This window comes from Galeopterus variegatus, unplaced genomic scaffold (assembly GCF_000696425.1).
Source record: "Galeopterus variegatus unplaced genomic scaffold, G_variegatus-3.0.2 Scaffold982, whole genome shotgun sequence".
In the NCBI taxonomy this organism is placed as follows: Eukaryota; Metazoa; Chordata; class Mammalia; order Dermoptera; family Cynocephalidae; genus Galeopterus; species Galeopterus variegatus.
In genome coordinates, this window is record NW_007727093.1 from 625,236 (window position 1) to 645,766 (window position 20,531).

Here is a 20,531-nt window from a genome sequence, read left to right on the forward strand (position 1 = left end):
TGATGGTGGTGATGGTGGTGGTGGTGGTGGTGGTGATGGTGATGATGATGGTGATGGTGATGGTGATGGTGGTGATGGTGGTGGTGGTGGTGGTGGTGATGGTGATGATGATGGTGATGGTGATGGTGATGGTGGTGATGGTGGTGGTGGTGGTGGTGGTGATGGTGATGATGATGGTGATGGTGATGGTGATGGTGGTGATGGTGGTGGTGGTGGTGGTGGTGATGGTGATGATGATGGTGATGGTGATGGTGATGGTGGTGATGGTGGTGGTGGTGGTGGTGGTGATGGTGATGATGATGGTGATGGTGATGGTGATGGTGGTGATGGTGGTGGTGGTGGTGGTGGTGATGGTGATGATGATGGTGATGGTGATGGTGATGGTGATGGTGATGGTGGTTGATGGAGTTTGGATGTGTTGTCCCTTCCAAAACTCATGTGGAAATCTGATCCCCAATGTGGCAGTGTTGGAAAGTGATTGAGTCATGGGGGCAGATCCCTCATGAATGGATTAATGCTCTCCCGGGGGGGCGGGGGTAGTGAGTGAGTTCTCACTCTATCAGTTCCCACGAGAGCTTGTTGTTTATAGGACCCTGCTACCTCCTCTCTGTGTCTCTCTTGCTTCCTCTCACCATGTGATCTGCTTGTACCTGCCGCTGCCTGCCACTTTCCGCCATGAGTAGAAGCAGCCTGAGGCCCATGCCAGATGTAGCTGTCCCAGAATCATAAGCCAAATCAACCTCTGTTCTTTATATATTACCCAGTCTCAGGTAATTTTGTTATAGCAACACAAAATGGACTAATACAGTGATGGTAGTAGTGGCGGTGGTGGTGGTGGTGGTGGCGGCGATGGCGATGATGGCAGTGGCGGTGGCGGTGGCAGTGGTGATGATCAGGGTAGTGATGATGATGGTGGTGGTGATGATGATGATGATGGTGATGGTGGTGGTGGTGGTGGTGGTGGTGGTGGTGGTGGTGGTGGTGGTGGTGGTGGTGGTGGTGGTGGTGGTGGTGGTGGTGGTGGTGGTGGTGGTGGTGGTGGTGGTGGTGGTGGTGGTGGTGGTGGTGGTGGTGGTGGTGGTGGTGGTGGTGGTGGTGGTGGTGGTGGTGGTGGTGGTGGTGGTGGTGGTGGTGGTGGTGGTGGTGGTGGTGGTGGTGGTGGTGGTGGTGGTGGTGGTGGTGGTGGTGGTGGTGGTGGTGGTGGTGGTGGTGGTGGTGGTGGTGGTGGTGGTGGTGGTGGTGGTGGTGGTGGTGGTGGTGGTGGTGGTGGTGGTGGTGGTGGTGGTGGTGGTGGTGGTGGTGGTGGTGGTGGTGGTGGTGGTGGTGGTGGTGGTGGTGGTGGTGGTGGTGGTGGTGGTGGTGGTGGTGGTGGTGGTGGTGGTGGTGGTGGTGGTGGTGGTGGTGGTGGTGGTGGTGGTGGTGGTGGTGGTGGTGGTGGTGGTGGTGGTGGTGGTGGTGATGGTGGTGGTGGATGGTGGTGGTGGATGGTGGTGGTGGTGGATGGTGGTGGTGGTGGATGGTGGTGGTGGTGGATGGTGGTGGTGGTGGATGGTGGTGGTGGTGGATGGTGGTGGTGGTGGATGGTGGTGGTGGTGGATGGTGGTGGTGGTGGATGGTGGTGGTGGTGGATGGTGGTGGTGGTGGATGGTGGTGGTGGTGGATGGTGGTGGTGGTGGATGGTGGTGGTGGTGGATGGTGGTGGTGGTGGATGGTGGTGGTGGTGGATGGTGGTGGTGGTGGATGGTGGTGGTGGTGGATGGTGGTGGTGGTGGATGGTGGTGGTGGTGGATGGTGGTGGTGGTGGATGGTGGTGGTGGTGGATGGTGGTGGTGGTGGATGGTGGTGGTGGATGGTGGTGAATACAGCAGCCACCACTGTGGCCAAGCACCTCCAGAACTTCATAGAATTTAATCCCTGCTATGACACTTGCATTTTACAGATGAGAACGCCAAGGCTTAGAGAGGTAATGAAACATGTCAAAGCCACACAGCAGCTGGTAAGTCCTGGGAGTGGGATCCACAACTGGATCTAACTCTAGATATGCACTCTCTCAACCACTGTTCTGTGCTAGGCTCAGGTCACATCATTCCACAGCACACTGCAGTGGTTAAGACGCCAGCTCTGGTAACACGGTACTTAACTTCGAATCCTGGCTCTGCCTCTCACTGGCTGTGTGTCCTTGAGCAACCTACCGCATCTCTCTGTGCCTTGATTTTCTCGTCTGTAAAATGGACATAACGCTGTATTTCATCAATTCAAAGATGCACAGTTGAACGTGCCTTAAAACTGATGTGATAATAAAGCTCTGGGGGTATATAGGAGAATGGGTTATCTTACAAGCAATCTCAGATCTGATGACAAATGGTAGTGCCTGCTTCAAGGGTTGCTGCAGAGATTAGATTAGATAATATATACTGAGTGTTTAAAATAGCACCAGGCACTAAGCATTTACAAGAACTCGCTTTTATTTTGAAAAGTTTTAGAATTTAGCCAGTCTACAAAATTTATTCAAGTGTTCGCCAAGGGATCAAAAAGGTCAGACTTTGAGCCACACACTGAGCCCCAAGAGACTGTCACTGATCACTGTCCACACACACCCCATAAGACCTGAAGCTCATGCAGCCAGGAAGGGTCAGAGGCAGGACTTGAACTCAGACCTCCTGACCACCCAAAACACCCAAGGCCTTGTGTGGTGGTGTCTCTGGCTCAGGACTTCACTGCTCTCAGGCTGGCAGTAATTCAAGCATCCCCAGGGGAACCACAGAGGTACAAGAGGAGCAGGGATGAGTTGTCCTCAGGGACCCTCTTGGTGTTTACTCTTCACTAATGGATAAAGTCTATCTCCTGTGGGATGCTCCTTCCTGGGGCCCAGATCATCACTCTGGAGACCCACCAGCTCAGAACTTGGGGAAATGTTTTCTGTGCCCTGCTCCAAGCCTGCTAGAAAAGGTGGGCCAGCAACAGCTTTGGAGCTGTCTCCACAAGTGGCATGGGGGCTGAGGCAGAGGGGTCACTGCAAGGTCAATTCAGTCCAAATTGGCTTCTCAGAAATGTTCTGAGCTGCCAAAACTCAGTGGAAGCCCTGGGTACCCCCATTCCACCACTGTGTGACCTAGGCTCAAGTGTCCCACTTCTCTGTGCCTCAGTTTCCTCCTCTATAAAATGGGGATAAATGAGGAAAAGGTCCAGCAGAGCTGAGCAGTCAAGATGTGTGACTTCACCGAGGACCAGACTGCAGAATTCAAGGAGGCCTTCCAGCTGTTTGACTGAACAGGTGATGGCAAGATCCTATATAGCCAATGTGGGAACGTGATGAGGGCCCTGGGCCAGAACCCCACCAACGCCGTGGTGCCCAAGGTCCTGGAGAACCCCAAGAGTGATGAGATGAATGTGAAGGTACTGGACTTTGAGCACTTCTTGCCTATGCTGCAGACTGTGGCCAAGAACAAGGACCAGGGCACCTATGAGGATTATGTTGAAGGCCTTCGGGTGTTTTACAAAGAAGGGAACGGCACTGTAATGGGCACTGAAATCTGGCATGTCCTTGTCATGGTGGGTGAGAAGATGACAGAGGAAGAAGTGGAGATGCTGGTGGAAGGGCACAAGGATAGCGATGGTTGTATCAACTACGAAGAGCTCGTCCACATGGTGCTGCATGGCTGAGGACGTTCCCAGTATCCCCATAGCCCCATGCCTTTCCCTGTGTGAGACTTTTTGCATCTAGCCCCAGAGGCCTCCTAGGCCATCTTGTCACAGCACCTCTCCCATCTTGTCTTTCCTGAATGATGTTTGCTGTCATCATTCACCAAATAAACTTGCTCTTTGTGCACCCCCCCCAAAAAAAAGCTTTCCTGAATGATGTTTGCTGTCATCATTCACCAAATAAACTTGCTCTTTGTGCACCCCCCAAAAAAGGGGGGGCAATAGCAGTAATGGTCTCTCATACGTTTACTGTGAAGGTTAAGTGAGTAGCAAGTGTTCAGTTAATCTCAGCTATCCCATTACAAGGCACCTCTCCTTAAGTGCACTCTGGTGGCAGCACAGGGTAGACCTCTTAGAAGTGATTATCTTCACCATCAAATGGAGCAATAAATACCCCCTCTCAGGATAAGATGAGATAGAAATGAGCAAGATCTCCCTACATGAAAATGCCCTACACAAATGTTTCTCCCACAGCCACTTAATGGGCACCTACTGTGCACAGGGTCCTGGGATCTGCGTGGGACAACACCTAGTCCACGTGATCTCAGAGTCGTCCATTCTAACACTCAGTATTAGGGGGATTAGCATTGACCAAGCTAACATGGTAATAAGTAATAAGTAGTGTGATCTACTTATCCATGTGTCTGTCTCCCTTGCTGGTCTATGACCCCCGAGAGCAGGGACAGTGACCTGTCCCCAGAGGCCACCGCTATATCCTCAGCACCAGCAGAACATCTGTCACATCAAACCTGCTCCTAGGTGGGTGAAAAAAATTGAGCAAGGGTGGAGGAATATATTTCAGGCCAAAATCAAAGCCTCTTGTTTACAAAACCACCCACAATCTTTCCCTCCCTCTTTTCTTTAGTAACTGACTAAATTTCCAAATTTGTCCATTACTAAAGCCTCCAAGAACTCCCCAGTTTTCACTCAACAACCATCTTTCCTGGATGGGTTCTGCGACACCATGGGCCCAGGGCAGGCTGTGCCAGGCTAAGCTCTCAGGCTTCACCCAGTCTGGCTAAACCACCAGCACCAGGGGCCAAACCTGGCACACCCACCACATCCTCCTGCCAGACAGTGGGAGGACTTCCAGGCTGCAAGGCTGTTAGTGCGAGGCACCAGGCTGCCCCACAATGGGCCTACAGGCGACAGGCAGGGTTGGGGAGGGTGTCGAGGGAGGGCAGTCTGGATGGGGGGCCATGGGGTTATCAGGAGACCTCCAGAGGAAGGCAAATTCACAGCCTGCAGCAGGACACTGAGGAAGGGGGACGTAAGGCAGGTGGGCTCCCTGGGCTCTTGGCTGGGCATCTCTTGGAACAGCACTGCCCAATAGATCTTTCTAGGATGACAGAACTGCTCTACATCTGTACTTACACATACAGTAGCCACATGTGGCTACCGAGCACTTGAAACATGGCTAGTGCAACTAAGGACTGTGTTCTTTTTTTTTTTTTTTTTGTCTTTTTGTCTTTTTCCGTGTCCGGCAACGGATCGCAACCCTCAGTGTTGCCCCCGTACCGGACCGGGGACCGGCAACGGGATCACAACCCTCGGTGTTGCCCCCGCGCCTCGCTCAGCCAGTGAGCGGGAACCGGTCTGTATGTGGGATCCGAACCCTCGGGCGGGAGCGCCGCAGCGCTTCCCAAGCGGCGCACTATCCAGTGCGCCACCAGGCCGGCCCAGGACTGTGTTCTTAAGCTTAGTTAATTTTAAGGTAAAACAGCCACATGTGGCTAGTAGCACCGGTACTACAGCACAGGAATAGACTCTAGAGGATTTGGGGTGAAACTACACCCCAGAAAGTCAGCAGAGAATGCAGGGCAGGTGAAGCAAAGCTGGTGAGATTCCTGCTCAGACATTTTCTCTGTTCAAGAGGGCTCAGAACACTAACAGTTCACATGCACAACTGCGCTAAGCACTTTACATACATTAACTCACTTAACTGGCACATATACTCATACATTACACACATACATTACATTACACACACCACACAACCACCCAGGGAGGTAAGTATGATTACAAGCCCATTTTACAGATGAGGAGACTGAGGTTTGGAAAGCTTTTCTCTCGGTGACACCCTCGTGTTTGTGTTGTCACCCTGCTGGTTGATCCTACCTCCCTCCTACCTCCCACCCAGGACCCCCTACCCACAAAGTTATGTTCAATCAAATTAACAGATATACTGTACTAACTAAAAAAAAACCAAAAACACTACCAGGCCTCTTCAATTATGGAATTTGAGCCTGTGTCCTCAACCTTTTCCCCAAGCCAAAGGTCAGATCCCTCTCCACTCCTTGAAACCTTGGATGTCCCTTCCTTTTTAAAAGAGTTCTCGTCCTATGGCTTCATCTGAAATCCTGGCGGTTCCTATTTAGTGAAAAGACACATTTTTACTTCACTGTTATGGCTTTGGTGATAGGGGCCAGGGGTCATTTCATTTTCTTATCTTACATTTATATTTCTCTCTCAATCTGAAACTCACTGATAATCCAAGAAACTTGGATGCGAGGTACAGTTACCAATCATGCTGGTCTGTCTGAGACTTGTAGGGTGATCCTGGGAAGTGGGACTCTCACTGCTAATGCCGGGAAGTCCCAGCCAAGTTGGGACAGATCGGTCACCAGCCTTGACTGTGAGAGGCATGTCAGTGCCCACGAGAAGCATCAGGTCGATTTCATACCCATCATAGTGTCCTCAGCCACCGCCGATTCTAGGGTTGTGGGCCAACAGGCAAGGAGGGCCACCAAGAAAGGAACCTGGATCTCAAATAAGACCAAATGGGGTTTGAGATCCCAACTCAACCATGTGCAGCTGGGCACCCCAAGCAAGTAGCTTCTCAGAGCCTCTTTCCTCGTCTGTAAAATAAGGACGGAGAGGCCCACCTGCCAGGGCTGCTGTGGGAAAAACAAAGAATAAAAGAGCCCACACACAGTTGGTGCCAAGAACACTGGCTCCTGCCCCCTCGCTGTTGCTGCTATTAAGGACCAGAAGCAGACCAGGTAACGTTTCTGAATAATTGCCAAGAAGAACCCAAAATGTCTCATTTAATTAGCATTCTCCACCCTCGCCCTACCCCCCCAGAAATCTGCAAGGGAGGAGATGGCTCTTTCCAAGACTGACCCCATTCATAGAAAGAGCATGAGGGACAATTGCTGCTCCTGGAAGGTTAAGGGTAAACACCACACCAAAGCTCCATGCTGATTCTGGAGACAGAGATGGGAACGGGAGTCTGAGGCAGCTGCCAGAAATCACCACTCAAGATCCAAGAAGAGATGGTGAGCCCAAGGTCTCTGAAGCCTTGGGAAGAACATGCATAAAAGCCCCAGGCACAGAAGAAGGGAAATGGGCCCAAGGACCAGACAGACACTACATCAAAGTCATCCTGGGCTGGTTCCAGGGTTGGGGCCAAGGACGTCGTGGTGAGTGAGTCCACCAAGGGTCTAAGAGTATAACTCCCTGCACGGACGCCCTTCCTCCAGCAAGACTGAGGCTGAGGGGCTGGGCTGGTGAAGGGCTGGAGGCGGGTGGGGGACTGGAATTGGGTTGGAGAGAACCAGATAAGAGACAACTTGAGCACAGGCTGACTCCTGTTAGTGCAAGAAGAGGCAGTGAGTCTTCCTTGGCATCTAGGGAGAGAGGCTCCTGACGTGGAGGCTGGGTGGGTACACACAGTTGGACTGCTGGGGCACACACCCAGCCCACACTGTGCTAAGCTATGCGTTGTGGCTCACCAAGTCATTTGCACCAAGAGGCCATGTGAGCCCACACCTCTTTGGATGGCTTTTTTTACTTTAATCAATTTTGTTTTTTAGATCAGTTTCAGATTTACAGAAAATCTGAGAACATAGTAGAGAGAGTTCCCATATAGGGATCCTACACCCAGTTTCCCCTACTATTTATGTCCTACGTAAGTATAGTACACTAGTATAGTTACAACTAGTGAAATAATATGAATACTTTATTACAACTAAAGTCCACGTTTTATTCACATTTCCTAGGTTTTCCCACACGTCTCTCTTCTGTTCCAGGATCCCACACTGCATTTAGTCATCAGGTCTCCTTAGGCTCCTCTTGGCTTTGACGGTTTCTCAGACTTTCCTTGTTTTTGATGACCTTGACAGTTTTGAGGAGAACTGGTCAGATATTTTATAGAATGACCCCCCTCCATTGGGATTTGTTCCTCTCCCGATGAAACTGGGGTTGTGGGTTACTGGGAGGAAGACACCAAAGGAGTGTCCTTCTCACGTCCTATCATGGGTCCGTACCATCAGCATGACATCACTGTTGGCACTGACCTTGATCACTTGGCCAAGGTCGTGTCTGTCAGGTTTTTCCACTGTAGAGCTATTCCTTTTTCCCCTTCCCAAACTGTCCTCTTTGGAAGGACATCATTATGGGAAGGCCTTCTTAGGTGTGGCCATACTATTCCTACCTCTTGACTGAACCAAAATGCCCCAAAGCTGTGTTCAGAGGTCCACTGGACAGCGGGAGAAGCTCAGCCTCTGAAGGGAGACGCTCTGTCCCTTTGTTTGGGTGACAGGAGCATTTCCACATCTGCTTTGGCGCCCACCCAAGAAGAACGGTAAGAACCATGCTGCAGGGTGGTTGCACAGACCACAGGTCACCCTGTGAAGCGCCTGGCACACAGAAGGGCTCAGGAAACGGAGTTCCTGATTCCTGGTGGCCCTGGACACTTGAAGGGAGGATGAAAGGGGACTGGGCACCAGGGGCCTCCTGATACAGAGAGACAGCCTCTCCTTTCCTCGCCGCATTTTCAGAGAACCCTGTTCAGGCAGGATGATCACCAGGCCCTCAGGGGGTCAACCTGGAGAACGTCCCAGAGAGTGCAGGGTGAGGTCCCCAGCACAGGGCCAGACTAGCCCAGGCCTTTTGGCCTTGGCCTTTTCAAGACCAACCTTCCCGTTGCCTGTGAGGAGGCCACTGTTAGTGCATTTTCCAGGTAAGGAAACTGAGGCTCACAACTAGGCAGTTCTGCCCAAGGCCACCCACTGAGCAACAGAGGGTCAGCTCAACCCCAGGCCTTGACGACAGTTGGACATGCAGCACCTGGTCACTTCCTCCAAACTGACAACGCGGGGCACTAGGATGCACTGTCAGAAGGAACGCAGCTCGTCACACACCTGAGCATTGAACTTGGGCCTTCTCCTCACCCTCACTGACCACGCAAGTGCAGACTTCTAACATGATGAGAAATTACAGATACCCTTGGCTCAAATCACAGCAGGTGAGGGTCTGGCCAAGCCGCTCTGCAGAAGGGCTTGGTGGTGAGGCCATTCTCCCTCTGCTGATTCTCTAAGGGAGAGGGAAAAAGGAAGATTCCAGCACAGGCCTGGTGCCCAGCATGTCCTGGATGAACAGATGCTGAAGGACTGAAGGAGTGAGGGCCAACGCTGAAAGAATGAACAAAAGAAAAACTGCATGTACACGAACACGCACACAGACCTGCCATGGGCAGGCACTTGACACATAATTGCCCATTTAATTAACCTCACAGCCACTCTGTAAAGTAGATATTACTCCCATTTTACAGATGAGGACACTGAGTCTCAAAGAGATTAAGTAACCTCACCCAGGTCACCCACGGGGAAGTGGTGGAGCCATGGTGGTGCGTGCAGGGCCAGCTCTCACCGGGTCTTAGGAGCCAACTGTGCCCAGCTCTTCCAGACTCTACACTCAGAGGTTCCCTTTGGCCCCAGTGGGAGGATCCACACTGCAGAAACTGGCAAACGCTACAAATAGGGCATTTTACCCCCAGAGGGCAGACTCACCAGCACACCAGATTCAAACTTGGTAGTCCAACTCCTGCATGGGTGTTTTCAACCACTGGGCCACACCACTCTCTGAGCATAGGTCTGTCAGTCTACCTGGCACACACACGCGTGCATGTGTGTATGTGCACACATGTGCCCTTCGGGCCTTCCAGGCTTCACGAGAAACCCACACTGAGGGTTCACGTACTTATGGGATGATTTGTCCCAATAAGTTAAAGCACAAAATGATGCCGGGCCTAGATACTGCCACTCCTCAGTAGCCCACCTACCTCCATGGCAGGACCATCCTGTGCAATCATCCCCTGTAGGTCATGGCCACTGGAAAGTAAAACTGTAGACAAGAGATGCCAGCATCACCTAAGGCCCAGCCAGTGCCATCTCCCTCAGAGAGCACCAGGGGGGCCAAGTGGTGGCAGAGAGAGACAACAAGAAGGAGAGTGGAGCTTTGGGTTCAGATTCCAGCACCACCACCTGCTGTGGACCCCTGCCCTAGTCCCTAGTCACTTCTCCATCCTGAGCCTGTTTGCTCATCTGCAAAGCGAAACAGTAGGACACCCAGGGTGAGACAGTAGGTACAAAAGGCCGAGTACACAGCAGGTGCTCGTGAACAGTGGCTCCTAACATTCTTGGCTGACACAGCATGAGAGTGAGTGGTAATGGGACAGTAACAGGATGAGGTCACCCGAAGAGTAACTGAGTCAGAGGAGGGGCTACACACCCAAAGGGAGAGTGCCCAGGAGAGCACTGTGGACGCCCCTTCCTTGAACAACACACTATCGTATTTAAACCTCTGCTCATTGTCCAGGTGGAAATGGCAGCACGTTTTCTCTTTAATTTACACCTCTTTGGCTATCAGGAGGCTGGTATTTTCACAGGGACGCCTGCTGCTTTTCTCTCTTGGTGCTTTGCACGCTGCCCCTTGAGGTGGTCACACTCTGTCACTGAGGCACATCCACTTTTTGCGTACTAAGGTCATTTAACCCTTCATTTGTCCACCATACTGCATCTTCCCAGGTCACCCTTTGCCCTTCAGGTTGGCTTATGGTGAGGTGGTTTGCTGGTTTTTCCATGCTCAAGGGTCACTTTGTTATGTAGCCAAATCCAGCTCTCCTTCCCATTGTGGTTTCTGTCTCCTTCTCCAACAGCAAGAGCCAAGGTTCCGGCTGCCGTGGGTCTGTGTGGTTGACCCCAGCTAACTGGCTTAAAAGCGAGAAATGAATGTAAAAGTTTCCGCTGTCTTCCCTCCTCCCCCAGCAAGCCCAGGGCCGTGCTGGGCCTCCTCCCACCAGGCCTTCACTCTGCAGGGTCATCCCCTTGTCCCCTGGAGCTCCTGCCTGGCACAGGGAGATAGTGACTCACTCCTGAGGCATGGTGCCCTTGCCCTGGGACCCAGCCACACCGAGGTGGGAGACACAAGGCTCTTGGGCTGCAGGGCTTTTGCCAAGCAGCCCATCGCATGAGGTGGGGGACACAGCTGCCTTCTGATATCCCCACTTCCAGTGGACAGAGGGAAGGCATGTGGTCAGAGGCAGTGGGGGAGAAGGAGCCGGAAGTCAGAGGGAAAGGCAGACTGTACAGACCACACCACAGCCCTGCAGTCAGAGCCAAGGGGCGAGGCCAGAGGTTCCCACCCCATCCCTGGAGTCGCAAGAAAAAGGCAGAAAGACAGCCCAATGGACCTCAGCACCAGGCCTGGGGATCCTCCCATCAAACTGCTCTAGAAGGCAAGGACCTGACCCCACTGGGCCTCAATTTCCCTACCTGCAAAATAGGTCTTTTGTGCATACAGTTCCTTCCAGGTTTAAAAAAAAAAAAATCTAAGACTGAACAGCTCCCAGCACCCCTGGGATGAGTATACTGAGGTTTTAGAGAAAGTCTGGAGCAAAAAAGTTAGGAGAACCTTCTAACAGCTGCTAACAAGTCAGTGCCAAGCCAAGCCAACAACTATTTATTAAGCGCCTACTACATGCCAGAGGCTGGAGATACAGCAGAGAGGCACAGTAGCAAGCAGGGGAGGAAGAGAGGGAATTTCAGTTTTGCTTTAAGCCAGGTAAGGGATGGCACGTCACATGTCTCTCAGCAGCCTTCACACCACCCCTTCAGTGTCCTCATTTTTACAGAAGTGGAAACTGAGGCCCAGAGAGGTGACGTGCCCTGCCTCGTGCAGCGAGGGGATGTCCAATGTGAGTCTGCCTCTCCAGGCCACACTCTTTTGCTGAGGCCCAAACATTGCCTAACTCTGAGCTCTGGGGCCCGGGGAAGATACATACGTGTGGCAGGCCCACCCCCACCAGCCACGGATGCCACATCCAAGGATGGGAAGAAATGGGTTCTGCCCTGCAGCAACGGTGCCCTGCCACTGGCACAACACACTTCCAGGACAGGCAAGTCCATCAAGGGACCCAGTAGCAGCCGTGAGTGCAGCGCAGCCTCCACGGTGCTTCTCTGGCAGGGTCCCCACTAGGCGGCAGAGCCCTGGAGTTTGGATTTGGGATTCCTGCCAGCATGAGACATGGCTCTGAAGGTTCCATGAGCACCGGTGCAGCGCAGCCTCCACGGTGCTTCTCTGGCAGGGTCCCCACTAGGCGGCAGAGCCCTGGAATTTGGATTTGGGATTCCTGCCAGCATGAGACATGGCTCTGAAGGTTCCATGAGCACCGGCAGAGTACTTACGGCTAAAGGATCCTTCTCTCTGCAGCAGGAGGGCACGAGGAGTTACTCGTGCTACTATCGTACAGTCATGTACATGGGTGTCAAGCATGCACTCTGACATAGGTACGCTCGTGTGACCACCACCCTGCACCCCAGAAGGTCCCTTTGTGCCCCTCCTGGCAGTTTCCCTGAGAAGCAACCTCAATTCTGACCTTTATCACTACAGGCTGGTTTTGCCTGCCCTTGAACTTCACATAAACGTAATCGTGCAATATATATTCATTTGTATCTTATTTTGCTCAACATGTCTATGAGATTTATCAGGGTGTTTATTTTTCCTTGCTGTATAGTATCCCAGTGTATGATTATACCGCGATTTGTATATCTATCCTACTGTTGATGGATACTGGGGTTTTTCCAGGTGTAGGCTAGTATTACTAAGGCTGCTCTGAACATTCTTGTTCATGTTTTGGTGGACAGAAGCACCCGGTTCTCCTGGGAATATAACTGGGAGTGGAATCTCTGGGTCCTAGGAGCAGCAGGAACGAGTGCATTAGACCCTGTCGAGACCTGGTAGGCTGGCAATATGAGTCTCACTATATACAAGGAAACAGAGAGGTCTAGCAACATGCCCAAGGTCACACAGCAGAGCTGTGGTACCCAAACCCAGCTGTGTGGCTCTAGTGCCACAGCCTCTTACCCAGCCTCGCATGGCTGGGCGCTGTGAGTGGGACCTGCCTGAGAAAGATGACGCAGAAAGTGCAAGGGAGGATAATGCTCCTTCACTCCCTGGGAGAACAGCAAGGCCCGACCTGCCCCAGGAGGCTGGGAAACCAGGTACAGGGCCTGGCAGGCTGAGCAAACAGAGACGCATGAATGGGGCCTAAGTCCACCCAAACCCCAAGCACATAATTTTATCTGGAAACAAGCGTGTCCCGCCACCTCGGCGCGCCCTCCTTCTCGAGGAGAGGGCAGCCTCCAATCTGAAGCGCCTTTGTCTGCCCAGGAATGTCCGAGACAGAGTGGCAGAAGCCTCACTTGTCCAAACAAGTGACAGTCAATGGTCTCCCAGGTCCCCCCTGCCCGATTTCAGCTTCAAAGAACTATTTGTCCCAATCTCCTGAGTTTCTTGTTTGAAGTTCCCTGATTGGCTGTGAGTGTCCAGAGAGGACTCTCTGGTTCTGTCCCTTAAACCAGGAGGAAGGGGTGAGGTGATGCATCCACCCTGTGACATTTGTGCCCACTCCCAGCATGCCAGCCAAAGACAGGGCTGGGAAAAGCTGGGTGACAGCCAGCATGTCCCCAAGGCAGTCACACTGTGCTCCACCAGAGAGACAAACAGGAAAACAGATCAACGGGTGTTGAACGATAGGATGAGTAAACTTCACTCTTCCTGGGATGGGGAGCAGGATGTAGAAAGCTACTGTCTTTGCATCACTTCCTCCCCTTGGAAAACTGCCTCTGTGAATTACCCCACCCCGACTGCCTATGGGGCCACCACGGCTAGCACAGGAGGCCACCACGTATATACTATGGCCCTGCCTGGTGGCCACAGTGACTGGTTCAGAGATTGGCATCTGCCCTGAGCCAGGCCATGTCGGGCTCCTTCCTCAGGGATTTGGAGACTGGGAGTGAGAAAGAGCAGACGGTTTCCTTCCAGTGCTGAGCTGCAAAGCTTATACGGGCCACGCTGGAGCCATGAGTGGAGCAGAAGGACTCAGAAATGCAGACAAGAGATGAAGGTGCAGGGCTCCAGTCCCTGCCCAACAGCTTTCCTACAGCTGCTGTGATGTGCTGGAGGCAGCATGTTTCAGTGGGTCTTGGAGGATGAACAGAAGCTGACATGGGAAAGACAGGGGGAAAGTCTCCTCTTCTCTGAGCAAGCCTGCTAGGACCCAGAGGGGCACACTTCCCTTTGGAAGGCCGGCCACAATGCCAATCCCTCCATGCCCATCTGGGCCAGATCCTGGGCTAAAGTTCACAGTCCTGCCCTGCCCTTGGGGGCGGGGTGTCCCTTGTCCAAGGAGTGACTTTGTGTAAATGCCACGGTAACCATCCCACTCCTCCCTCGCTCCCTGAAATGAGTTGTCATTAGCCAAACTGTCTTGAGCTCCCTCCTGAAGCATCCCAGTCCTTTGCCAGGCACACCAGAACACCAACCCTTCCTTTAACTCACTCTGGGGACCTCTGTTCCAGCCCTCCTGCCCTGGAATACCCATCCCCCATGTGTTCATTCACACCCCGGCACACGAGCACTCCTCGCTTCAAGGACACTTTGCTTCCAAGCACATTCTCCTTGCGGGACCTCTGTTCCAGCCCTCCTGCCCTGGAATACCCATCCCCCATGTGTTCATTCACACCCAGGCACACGAGCACTCCTCGCTTCAAGGACACTTTGCTTCCAAGCACATTCTCCTTGTGTGCATCCATTTGTGTGTGCATGTTTTAATCGTTCCTGCACCCATGCCTCCACTTGTGAAANAGTTTTCCTTGCTGTATAGTAGCCCAGTGTATGATTATACCGCGATTTGTATATCTATCCTACTGTTGATGGATACTGGGGTTTTTCCAGGTGTAGGCTAGTATTACTAAGGCTGCTCTGAACATTCTTGTTCATGTTTTGGTGGACAGAAGCACCCGGTTCTCCTGGGAATATAACTGGGAGTGGAATCTCTGGGTCCTAGGAGCAGCAGGAACGAGTGCATTAGACCCTGTCGAGACCTGGTAGGCTGGCAATATGAGTCTCACTATATACAAGGAAACAGAGAGGTCTAGCAACATGCCCAAGGTCACACAGCAGAGCTGTGGTACCCAAACCCAGCTGTGTGGCTCTAGTGCCACAGCCTCTTACCCAGCCTCGCATGGCTGGGCGCTGTGAGTGGGACCTGCCTGAGAAAGATGACGCAGAAAGTGCAAGGGAGGATAATGCTCCTTCACTCCCTGGGAGAACAGCAAGGCCCGACCTGCCCCAGGAGGCTGGGAAACCAGGTACAGGGCCTGGCAGGCTGAGCAAACAGAGACGCATGAATGGGGCCTAAGTCCACCCAAACCCCAAGCACATAATTTTATCTGGAAACAAGCGTGTCCCGCCACCTCGGCGCGCCCTCCTTCTCGAGGAGAGGGCAGCCTCCAATCTGAAGCGCCTTTGTCTGCCCAGGAATGTCCGAGACAGAGTGGCAGAAGCCTCACTTGTCCAAACAAGTGACAGTCAATGGTCTCCCAGGTCCCCCCTGCCCGATTTCAGCTTCAAAGAACTATTTGTCCCAATCTCCTGAGTTTCTTGTTTGAAGTTCCCTGATTGGCTGTGAGTGTCCAGAGAGGACTCTCTGGTTCTGTCCCTTAAACCAGGAGGAAGGGGTGAGGTGATGCATCCACCCTGTGACATTTGTGCCCACTCCCAGCATGCCAGCCAAAGACAGGGCTGGGAAAAGCTGGGTGACAGCCAGCATGTCCCCAAGGCAGTCACACTGTGCTCCACCAGAGAGACAAACAGGAAAACAGATCAACGGGTGTTGAACGATAGGATGAGTAAACTTCACTCTTCCTGGGATGGGGAGCAGGATGTAGAAAGCTACTGTCTTTGCATCACTTCCTCCCCTTGGAAAACTGCCTCTGTGAATTACCCCACCCCGACTGCCTATGGGGCCACCACGGCTAGCACAGGAGGCCACCACGTATATACTATGGCCCTGCCTGGTGGCCACAGTGACTGGTTCAGAGATTGGCATCTGCCCTGAGCCAGGCCATGTCGGGCTCCTTCCTCAGGGATTTGGAGACTGGGAGTGAGAAAGAGCAGACGGTTTCCTTCCAGTGCTGAGCTGCAAAGCTTATACGGGCCACGCTGGAGCCATGAGTGGAGCAGAAGGACTCAGAAATGCAGACAAGAGATGAAGGTGCAGGGCTCCAGTCCCTGCCCAACAGCTTTCCTACAGCTGCTGTGATGTGCTGGAGGCAGCATGTTTCAGTGGGTCTTGGAGGATGAACAGAAGCTGACATGGGAAAGACAGGGGGAAAGTCTCCTCTTCTCTGAGCAAGCCTGCTAGGACCCAGAGGGGCACACTTCCCTTTGGAAGGCCGGCCACAATGCCAATCCCTCCATGCCCATCTGGGCCAGATCCTGGGCTAAAGTTCACAGTCCTGCCCTGCCCTTGGGGGCGGGGTGTCCCTTGTCCAAGGAGTGACTTTGTGTAAATGCCACGGTAACCATCCCACTCCTCCCTCGCTCCCTGAAATGAGTTGTCATTAGCCAAACTGTCTTGAGCTCCCTCCTGAAGCATCCCAGTCCTTTGCCAGGCACACCAGAACACCAACCCTTCCTTTAACTCACTCTGGGGACCTCTGTTCCAGCCCTCCTGCCCTGGAATACCCATCCCCCATGTGTTCATTCACACCCCGGCACACGAGCACTCCTCGCTTCAAGGACACTTTGCTTCCAAGCACATTCTCCTTGCGTGCATCCATTTGTGTGTGCATGTTTTAATCGTTCCTGCACCCATGCCTCCACTTGTGAAATATTCATGGAGCACCTACTTTGTGCCTGACCTGCTGATTCTTTTCCCAGTTCCCAATTTCTGAAAGTGTGATCCGCAGGGTCACCAGCATCAGATGCACCCAGGCTTGCTCATTTAACATCCACAGCAGCCTGGCCCACTGCCCCAGTGCCCCCAGCACCACTCCTGTGACAGGCTCCCTGGCACTGCGGTGCGCCCAAAAGCTTGAGAACTACCGGCTCCCGAGTGCTGGCAAGGCCCGGCTTGGCTCCTTCTCCTCATTCTCATTATACCCCCTCTTCCCTCCCACCAACCCTGGGGGGTTCCAGGGAGGAGCTCGGAACCACATTAACTGGAGACTAGATTCTTCTTAATAGCCTTGTGGTTTTATTTCTGCTCCGAGAGCATTAAATATTTAACATGCATACATAAAGAGATATATTTATCTCATAAAAAGATATATATATATATATATATATATATATATATACACACACACATACTTTTAAATTGAGTCTCTGGAGGTCTTCATGAACACATCTTAGTGAAACTCCCTCAAGAAAGGCAACTTAAGTGAGGGTGGGGGTGGGGTGATGCTGATGAGGCCCCAGCACAATGAAGCCTAATCTCAGCGCCTCTCCCAGGCCACCCAGCTTCCCTGCCTGTGCGAGGGCCGCATTCTTCTCCCTGGGAGACTTATTTGACCATTAAAATCTGGGCTCCACTGTGATCTAAGAGCCCACCTGCTTCTCTCCTACCCACCGCAGAGGCTTTCTCAGACCACATATATCGATCCATCCTAAAACTGCAAGGGAGAAAAAGAAGAAGTGGCGACTGAGGAGCCACCTCCTGTCCTGAGTCAGGCTCTGCAGCTCTTCCTGGCACAGGACGATGAGCCAGGCCCAGGCACTGTCAGGTGGAGACGGCTGAGCTCCAGCTAGGATTGTTCTCCAGCTTGTGGTCTGCAATGGAAACTTGGCTCTTCCAAGGCGCTGTAAATGGCCAGGACAGTAACGATCCTCAGGCTGAAAAGCAGAAGCTTTTCTAGTTATCGATCTGTTTTCTAGGGCGCCTCATTGTTGCACCATGAAGCCCCATACTGTGTTCAGAGTCTGAAGGAGGTGGCCAACGATTGGCCAGCTCGTGACAATAACAGGACAAGCCTACCTAGAATAGAGTACTGACTGCTCTGTAGCAGCACTGCGCTGACTGTGGAATCTGAACTACCTTGTTTGGTCTACACCAGAGCTTCTCAACTTTAGTGTGCACATTTCTCACCTGGGTGTTTCGTGAAAATGCAGATTATATGCAGGAAATGTGGGTGGGGCCTGAGATTCTGCATTTCTAACAAGCTCCCAGGTGAGGCTGATGCTGCTGGCCGGTGGACCACATCTTGGATGGAAGGAAGTTACTACTATCATCTTTTTCATTTTTACAACAAGGAAACTGCAGCAGCTCTTTGAGTTGGTGACCTGCATGGGGTCCCCAAAGCAAGAAGCAGCAGAGCTGGGATGTGAACCCAGGACTGCTGGATCCATGGCATGAGTGCATAACCACTAAGCCAACATGCCTCCCCCTAGGCGAGCCTGAGGCTTTGCTCATTCTAGCTATTCCTCAGTGTCTGCCATTCGGGTGCCAGCCAAGCTGTGCTAGCCTGTAGAAACCTTTTCAGAGAACAAAACCCTCCTCTGAGCAGATGATTCAAGGCATGACTGCCAGCTGGAAGAGCCTTTGTGCAAAGAACAAGATGCCCTTCCTCCCAGGCAGGTCAGCACCTTACCAGGGCACGAGAGTCCAGCCCTCTGGACCCCTGGCCATGACAAGGTCTGCAACAAAAACTGCATTACCCTCAGCAGGATGCTCTGCTCACCCATGCTGTGGCCTACTTGGCTCTAGGAAGCAGTGCAGCCAGGTGGTAAACAGCAAGGCCTTTGTATTCTGACAGCTTTGAGTACAAATCTTGCCTCTACTACTTAGCTGCTCTGTGACTTTGAACAAGTGACAGCACCTCTCTGAGCCTCAGTTTCCACATTTGGAAACTAAGGGGAAATATCCACCTCCCTTACAAATTGTTGTGAAACATGAGCTCAGAGCCTTTTGATGCTGGCACAGAGTCAGCGCGGGTTAGATGAGTGAGCCCCACAGCACAGGGAGAAGGTGTTCAGGACAAGAGCAGCATGCAGCCCCACAGGGACCAGCTGTCTGTGACAGGGAGGGTGCAACCAGGAGGGAGGCAAGAGGACAACCTGGGCAGCCAAGCTTTGCCATGTGACCCACTCTCACGGGCCACACCTCAGTGACCATCACCCTGGTCCCAGAGGTCTGTTGCCATGAACCTGCCAAGTGTATGGGTTGGCCCCAAATGGATTTGCTTGAGAACAGAAGGGTCTTACACCTTACAGGTGGTTTCTGGAATGAGAAAACAGCCAGTGAAGCAGGGCCTGTAGTGGATTGAATTATGTCCCCCAAAACTCATTGAAGCTTGAATTGTGTCCTCCAAGTTTTATGTATTAGAAACTTAGCCCCCACTGTGACTGTTAAGAGGGTGGGAAATCCTATTATGGTAATTGAAAGGTGGAACCTTGAAGAGGTGATTGGATTGTAGGACCGTGCAGTAGTGAATGGACTAAAAATGGTGGTCAGGGGCGTGGTTCTGAGGGCTTTAAAGGAAGAGAGAGGAGTCTGTTTTTCTCTCTCTGCTTCCACCATCTTGCAATGTGAGATCCCTGGGTCACTGTTACCACCACCAGATAGACTTTGGATTTCCCAGCCTCAGAAACTGTAAGCAATAAATTTCATTTTCTTTATGTCACCCAGTTCCAGGTATTTTGTTATAAGCAACAGAAACAGACTAACACAGGGTCCCCTTGTCAGAGCCAAGAAGACCCAGTTTGGATCCTGGCTTTTGGAACCATAGGCTGGTGAGCTTGGGTGTGCCCCACCCCACTGTGGGGCTCAGCCTGCTCTGTTGTACAGCGGGGGCTGAGGACGCCAGCAGACCCGGGGCCAGCACTCAGTCTGTGCTTGGCACAGACCACACACTCTGTGGAGCAGAATTACAATCATCTTCTGCATCCTCATCTCATACGCGGCCTCTCCGGCGTTCCGTTGGCTCTGTCCACTAACCATGGAACCCTCAGCTTCCCTACCTCACACATGTACATGCAACTCATGAGCAAGCCCCATCATCTCTACCTTCAGAGGCCCTGAATCCGACCACTCGTCACACCCTGCTCCAATGCCAGCACTGTGGCCAAACATTAGCATCATCTCTCACCTGGATTATCCAAAGCCCCAGCAGGTGACCCGGCTTCCACTCTTCCCCTGATATAGACGAAGAGAACTTTCTGGGATGGCAGAAATGTTCTATATCTGAGCCAGCTACTAAACACGTGAAATGTGGCTATTGTGACTGGGGAACTGTATTTTCAAATTTAATTCTTCTCAATTAATGTAAATTTAAACGGCCACACATGCCTAGTGACTATTGTATTGGAGATTTAGACTATTCTCTATACAACTGCTGAGGGATTCTTTCTAGAGCCAAAGTCAGACTGTGTTCCTTTTCTGCTCAAAACCTCCAGTGGCTCCCCTCTCACTCAGAAGAAAATCCAAAGCCCTGACAATTCTCTTCAAGGTCCACTGTAACCCTCCCAGCTCCACTCTCTCCATCCTCAGCTCCTACCACCCTCTTCCTCACTCATTCTGTTCTAGTCCCACTGGCTTCCTTGGGGCTCCTTCTTTGAGGATCCACTCCTGCCCCAGGGCCTTTGCACATGCTATATCCACCTTCACCATGCCAACACACACACACACACCCCTAAATATCTGCACAGTTGGTTCTCTTTTCCTGACCCCAGGACACAGAGTCCCCCACATTTCATCTCCCCCA

General features: G+C 52.2%; 1 protein-coding gene and 1 pseudogene across 2 annotated transcripts in view; one reads left to right on the forward strand and one right to left on the reverse strand.

Annotated features, from left to right (window-relative positions):
• The window catches only part of CMIP (c-Maf inducing protein), a 256,524-nt gene that overhangs the window by 130,492 nt on the left and 105,501 nt on the right, over window positions 1-20,531 (reverse strand). The window lies entirely within an intron of this gene.
• LOC103591522 lies at window positions 3,184-3,663 on the forward strand (annotated as a pseudogene). The gene has a single exon (XR_550584.1). The product of XR_550584.1 is annotated as a myosin light polypeptide 6-like (transcript).